The following is a 7,356-nucleotide window of genomic DNA, read 5'->3' on the forward strand; positions in this document are numbered from 1 at the left end:
CCCAACCCCCCCCCCCCCCCGCAACACCAATATTTTGCTACTTATGTTGTTACCCTTCCCAAGAAGCTGAAGTTTTCACCCCGGCCCCTTTTGTACTTATTTATTTAATAGGCTGCAGTGTCGTTTATGAAAGTACGATGTACAGTGACTTAATCAACATGTCGGCTCTAGCATCAGTCCCTGTTGATTGATTTTCCTCCCTTCTCTAGCCCTTGACGTTAGGGATGAAAACCAATATGGTTTTGGTTGCCATTTCCAGTTCATGTTGAATGACACTCCCGGAGCTGCAGAATCAGGGAACCTGGGTCCATATCAGCTCAAAGATGTTTTATTGCTAGAAGGATTTTAATATGTTTTGCAAATGCATCATGCAATGAATTTTGCATGCCTATAACAAACCTTAATAACAAGTGAATCTACATTATTGATATAATCATATCAAGTATAAAGAGAGTATTATAAAAATTTTATAAGACACAATTGTGCTATATTTGTGAAGGTTCTTGTTTCTAATCTGCTTTTATGATTAAGTTTGAGCTTAATCCTTCGCTGCTGTGCTTTCTCTGCCCATCCCCCACCCCCGCACATTGGCACTATACCGGATATATTAATTTTTTAATGTAGATCTAATTTCAAAAATGAATGGTTACTTTACATGATCAGTTAGGCTCTTACTATATACGTATATGTATATTTGATTCTACTTCTGTTTGTGGGATTATGTTCGAGACGAGACTCTCTTAGCTCCTTAATGCCATCTTCTGTTCGGTTCCCCTGCCACTCTTCCTCTTGGTGACAATGGGAAGTGTCTCGTTCCAGTATACCTATATATTTGTGCACCTGTGGTGTTGTCACAGCGCCCGGACTGAACTCTGTGTGTTTGTGTTTGTTTTATTCCTTTCAACCTTGTGACTGCTGGGGCCCCAGGGGTGGGAGGGACAGGAAGACTCCCTTCTTGCCATGTGTACCTGGACACACGGGAAGCATGGGGTCCCTCCTGCTGCCCTGGGAACCACCCACTGTCTGCTCCAGCATGTACAAACCTCACAAGACAGACCGTGTATGAGCCGTGAGCACAGTCGTCCCTGCAGGTACCAGCAGACTCTTTCTAGAGGCTGCAGAGTTTCTTCCAGCTGTTGCTAGGATTGGCCTTTCCAGTCTCTTGACTTCCATTCTGCACCTCTCTGGTGAGATGCCCTCACGTTGCAAGGCTCCCAGAGGAGCCAGGCTTCTGCAACATCAAGAAGAAGTCGAAGTGAAAGTAGCTCTCAGTCCTTGCAGAGAGCTGCTCTGTTTCCTCCCAGAGCACCTGCCAGCTAAGCACTCCTTATTTCCACTCTCCGGCTGCTTGCCTGAAGTTCATGTGGCATATGACCACTGAAGGGTCTTTGAGGTGGAAGGCCCAGCCCGTCCTAGAAATCCCTGCTTGGAGGGAGAGAGGGAGCAGGGAATGGGCCAGACCAGCAAAGAGCAATTTCCGCTGCCATCTTTAATGGACTGTAGACTTGAAAACTCAAAAAGGGCCCTGCTCATCTATCCCTGCAGTGCTGCTGCTCAGTGCACATGCTGAGGACGGGTCCTCACCAGGGACACCTCATTTGGCCTGATGGAAAAGGGACCAGTTTATGTAAGAGCTTAGGAGGCAAAAGGGCCAGCCCCAGACTGGAGCGGCAGTAGGACTAATCCCCAGCCAGGCCCCAGGAGGTGAGGAAGGTTCCACAGAGGAACACTTGGGGCCATTCACTCCAGTGCCCCGAGCTGCCTACTGGTGGTAAACAGGCAGCAGGCTCCAGCTGCCCTCCAACAGCCAACACTCACTCACTCATATTTCTCCAGAAAACATATTCAATGTCTCAGCTGGCTCATATTCTTTCAGATTGTGTGGCAAAGTTTTCAAAGAAAATACCCTGACTCTGGGGCCAGCACTCTGCCTGAGGGACAGCAGGCTCTGGGGGAAAACAGTAAAAATCAGGCCCAGTGGCGTGTTACCATGATGAGCCTGTTTTACACATTGCTGAGTATGGAATTCAGATAAAGGTTAATGCTTTAAAGATCTGAGCAGCCCCAGACAGTTATTGCTGAAAGACTAACTCCTGTGAATAAGCATTAACAACTGCTGCCCGCAGAATTGACATAGAAAATTCTGCGTCCTTGTCGCTCATCATGGATGTTGTGTGACATGAAATGGCAGAGAACAGGCGGCTTTAACTGCAGCAACCAAGTTGTAGGCTGGCCCCGAAAAGTCAAGTCCCTGGAAGACTGTTTAGGAAGACCTGCCCCGGAGCAGGTGGTCTTGCCAGGGCCTATGGAGCTCTGTCTCCCCACCCCCCTGCAGAATTTAGCACAATACAGCTCTCTGCAGGACCTCCAGGCTGTGAGCACAAAAGGCCATTCAGATTACTTTGCATTATTTTCCCTCGGAAGGTGGCTGCTGCTTGTGGCAGAAACTCCCCCTGAGGCTGCAGGCCAGTGGTTGGCTGCCCTCCTCTTGGCACCTTGTCAAAAGTCACCAGGTGCTTGGTTTGACTGGAAGTAGCTGGACCCTGCTGCCAGGTGCAGCCCTCAGAGGTTAAAGGGAGACTCCCACCCAGGCAGGAACTAACTCAGAGGTAGACATGAAACCCCAGGATCCGAAATGATTGCTGCTCAACACGCCCACTTCTCTTTTATCCCTATGGCCTAGTATGAGTTAATGCAGAATCACTGTCTGTCCTAGGTTTTCTTATTAGGAATTTTGGCAGAAAATTGGGGGTCAAGAGCTCTTTGGAAACTTGGCCTAAAATAGTTGGTTGAAAGATTATGAAAAACCAAGATTAATGCAACCAAGCAAACAATTGTGGGGCACTTCTCTGAGCTAAAGTCCTTAGGAGAGTGTGGTGACTTGCTGGAAGGAGGGTGCAGACCCCAAGAGAGCCACCCAGATGCTTGCAACAGGCAGGAGAGGAAGGTGCTGCTATTTGCAATGGCTTTCCATCGGAGGTTATTGGTGCAGATGGAAGTCACTGTGCTGGTTCTTAGGAGTGTTTTTTGTCAGGGACATAGTCCGTTCCTCCTCAGAAAACACCTCCCAAATGCCAGCAACATCCTTCTGGCATCCAGCTGCTAGAAGCCTCCTTCCTCTCTCTACCTTGAAATGGCTGGCAGTTCTCTGGGCAGAGCCAGACCATCCCGTGGACCCTGGAAGCCAGTAGGTTCCCACCCTCCCATTTTTCTCTGTGACTTCCTGCGAAGAATTATAACAGCTAAGGACAGACAAAGATGTTTCGAAAACAACACAGCAGTTCCCCCGTGGTTCCACTTAGCAAGAGAAATTCGAGGGCTTTTTGCTGGGATTTTTCTTCTCAGTCCTGAAGAGGGGGAAGAAGTGAGAAACAGGTTTTTAAAAGCCCCAGGAAGGCGACACCATCTGACAGTCATTTTCTCACTTTGGTCTTGTGAAGTCGCCTGGTTCTTGTGTATACATAGCACACCATTTCCTGTTTATAACCCAGCAAGGGTAGGAGCGCCTGGTCCCCACTGAGCACATGATCACGAAAGGGACACTGAGCCAGGGGCCTGAAAGAGTGATGGCCATGAGAGTTACAGGGATAGTGACAGGCTTGACAGTTACAAGGAAGGAAAAGGGCACTGCACACTGATTTGACAAGGATTGCAGGGAAATATTTTTAAAAACCATTTTCCTTGAGCTGCATGGGCTACATTTTATGAAATATGCTGGATAGTCAACATGCCTGTCATTGCCCATTTGGGCTGATGCAGCAAATCTAGGGAATGCTATTGTATTTCTGCTGTTAGAAGATCCAGAAAACTGGGAAAGGTTACCTGAACTAGTCATGGATGAAGGCAGTCGTTTAGAAGTGGTGTCAACCACAATTTGTTAATTCCATAATGTCAGGGACTCTTTGGGAGGGTTAAAAGCGTGAATGACTGTGACCCCTGTGCCTCTTGTCTGTATGATCAGGTGTCAGTTAATAACCATGTAGGTCAGTTAATAACTCAGTAATCAAACAGCCTTACAATGACCCTACACTAAAGCCCACAAGTTCCAAAGACTTTTTTTAACCTTAAGGAAGAAATTAATTTGGTAATTCCAGTAGAACTGAATATACTGGGCTATTTGTACTTTTTTATAGAGAACTTTAATAACACAATTCTTCTTTAAGAATGAGTTTTTAAAATAAAGCTACTGACAATTTCCTAAGATTCCAATCACATGAAGCCTATAGGAGGACTCTGCCTGAGTCAGCTAGAGCACCCCAGACCTGCATTCCCACTGCAGGATTTTCCCAGGCCAGTGGGGTACGGAGTCCACATCAGAATGACTGCAAGTTCAAGGGCTGCAGCTTGTTGGCAGACCCGTGCTGTCTGTGTTTTCAGTAGACATGGGACAACTGCCTGAGGTCTAGGAACTCAAACCATGGGAAGATGGCTTTATTAACCCCCTTCCAGATGCAGCCCGAGGATAGCATTCCCAGGGGTCTCTAGGATCCCTTTTCTCACTCTCTGAGGCACTGTGACCACCTTTTGGCAGGAGGAGGAGGTTGCTTCCTCAGCTCTGTCCCCAGTCCCCTCCAGTCCCCAGGTCTCTCACATTTGGTGAAGATTCAGAGATGCCCTATTAAGTAGGGTTTTGCCCACGGGGCAATCAGAAATATTTCAATATCCTGAGAAATAAGAGACGGAAGCCTACCTTTCAGAAAACAGGTAGCAAGTCCACTTCATATGAACCTTTTTTTTTCTAAAGACAAATGGTGGCTCTGCACTTTCTGATTAAACAGCTGCTTCTCTGTCTCCCCTGCTTAACCTTAGCACTACCCGTTCCTGTGATTGTTTGTAAATTTTTGTTGATATTCTTCCTGAAAAATGTGACTCTTTTCTTGGGGGGCTTAGTGGACGATACAAAATCTATACATGAAGGTAGTTACCATTTTGAATCTGAAGATTTTCTAAAAATTAGCCTCATATTCCTTCTGTTAAGATCTTTCAGAATATCTTTTATAGATGGTCAAAAACATTTGAAATCATTGGTTTTTGCTACCTGATTTTTGTGTGTGTGTGAAGGACAAGCCATGTTTCAATCATCAATGGAAAATCATCATGTAAGACCCCAAATTTGTATGGAGAAAGAGATGGAGTTTGAGGTTATTTCTTTAGATAAGCACCTACAGACAAAACGCAGGAGCCGTTCAACTGTCAGATGATGTTTGGCTACATAGCAGGAGAGATGGATGTATAAATTACTGCATTGCTTTTCTCAATTTGTATAACCTCTAATCTTTGTTTGCATGATATGCTTTGTTAGACACATCAATTGTAGTTTGGAAGCAAGTGTGTATGAATAAAGACAGCGATCATTCCTGGGCCTGGCCGCACTGGTCTCATTTGCATCTCTCTGCAGCACCGCCAGTATTTTCCGTCGAGTGTTCATCAGAGAGCATTTGACTCTGGACATGCTCTGCAGAACATTTTAATCTTCCACCTGTCTCAGGCATGGCTCTCCATTCACAGTTATGTTTTTTTCTGTTTTTTTTTTTTTTTTTTCTTAAAATACTTTGTGCTTTGAATCAAAGCCCAAACGGGTACTGGGGTAGTGGCAGGTCATTCGCTCATTCATTTGCCCACCATTCATGGAGCACCTGTTCAGAGCCAGGAGTTGTTCCAGCACTGGGGTGGCCCCTGCCTGCATGGATCTGACAGTCCTGCAACCCAGACTGCAGGGCACACAGCAGCTGATGAGCACAGCATCCGAGGATGGAGAATCCCCTTCCCCTGGAAAGAAAGATTCCAGAAGGAATTCAGCCCACATCTTGAGAATTTTTCTCTGGAAATAGATATTTTTCACACATCCTGTTGGCCACATTTTGGATTCGGCTTCAGGACCGTCCCCAGTTTTAGTATCAGCAGCCCATATCATATATTTATTTATGGGTGAAAAATTGGGGGAAATTTTCAAATGTGGAACATTCAAAAACCCCCAGTGTTCTAAAACTCAATGCTGGGCCGGCCCGGTGGCGCACTGGAGAGTGCGCCGCTTGAGAGTGCGCCACTTGGGAGTGTGGCAGCGCTCCCGCCGAGGGTTCGGATCCCATGTGGAGACCGGTTCCCGCTCACTGGCTGAGCGCGGTGCGGGCGCAACACCAAGGGTTGCGATCCCGTTGCCGGTCAGTAAAAAAGACAAAAAGGATGGGCCGGCCCGCAGTGCGCCGCCTGGGAAGCGTGGCAGCGCTCCCGCTGAGGGTTCGGATCCCACATGCAGACCGGCCGCTCACTGGCTGAGCGAGGTGCGGGAGCAACACCGAGGGTTGCGATCCCGTTGCCGGTCCCGGTCCGGTACGGGCGCGACACTGAGGGTTGCGATCCGTTGCCGGTCACGAAAAAAGGCAAAAAGGAAAAAAAAAAAAAAAAAAAAACCTCAATGCTATCGAGGCAAAACACCTCAAAAAGAATGAAAACAACAAACGATGATTTCTAAAAGCCGAGGATCGGACTTGGCAAAATTTGTCTTTGCCCACTTCCTCGCCTCTTTTGGGGGGATGCTCTCCCCTCCACTCACAGCCTTACTCCATGGCTGCCCCCCGCCCCATAGCCCACAATCCTACAGCGGCCCACCTAGCCCACCCGCTCTAACCCACTCGTATCCAGACCTGCCTGTCCCACCGTCCCTTCCCTCAAGGCCCTGTTGTCCCAGCACCGCCCAACTAAGTAGGTTACCCAAGCGTTAGTGTCCACAAGGTTAATGTTCCATCCCCAAGAGGCTGCTGTCGTCCTTAACCTGGACATTAAGGGTCTTTCAGCTGCTGATGCAAGGGCCAGGGGAGAAGTATTTTGAGGAAAAGCAAAGGCACTTCTAGAGCCCTCAGAGCAGTGTGCTGCCTGGCTCGAGGGATGGCCCTGAACTTCAGTCTGGGCTGGCTGATATTACATACGAATGTGGCTTGCGGCTGTCCTCACATTGCCTAGCATGGTGGCAGTGGGAAGAGCAGCTTAGTGTCTTTTTAGCATGCCCTGAGCTTCCGCCAGTGTGTTTTATTTCATTTTTTTCCTGCCATGAAGAGTGAGTGTAGTGTGCCATCTTGCACAGAGCAGCATTCTCAGAAGCAGCCATGGCCGGGAGGGCCTGAGTCTGTCCACCAAAACTTACCCATGCAGGGAAGCCTCAGGCACAGCTGGATCCATATGGCTGGCACTAGGCGGTGGACAGTTATCTTTACAGGAGTACCGTGTGCCACCCAGAGTGGAAGCTCAGACACTAGTCCTGCTGTACCATATGGAGCTCACCCTCCCAAGCCCACCGCTGCCCATTAACACCGTGTTCATCAGCAGGGGTTATTGGGTTTACTCCATGTCGGGGTTCTC

This window comes from Galeopterus variegatus, unplaced genomic scaffold (genome assembly GCF_000696425.1).
Source record: "Galeopterus variegatus unplaced genomic scaffold, G_variegatus-3.0.2 Scaffold3126, whole genome shotgun sequence".
In the NCBI taxonomy this organism is placed as follows: domain Eukaryota; kingdom Metazoa; phylum Chordata; class Mammalia; order Dermoptera; family Cynocephalidae; genus Galeopterus; species Galeopterus variegatus.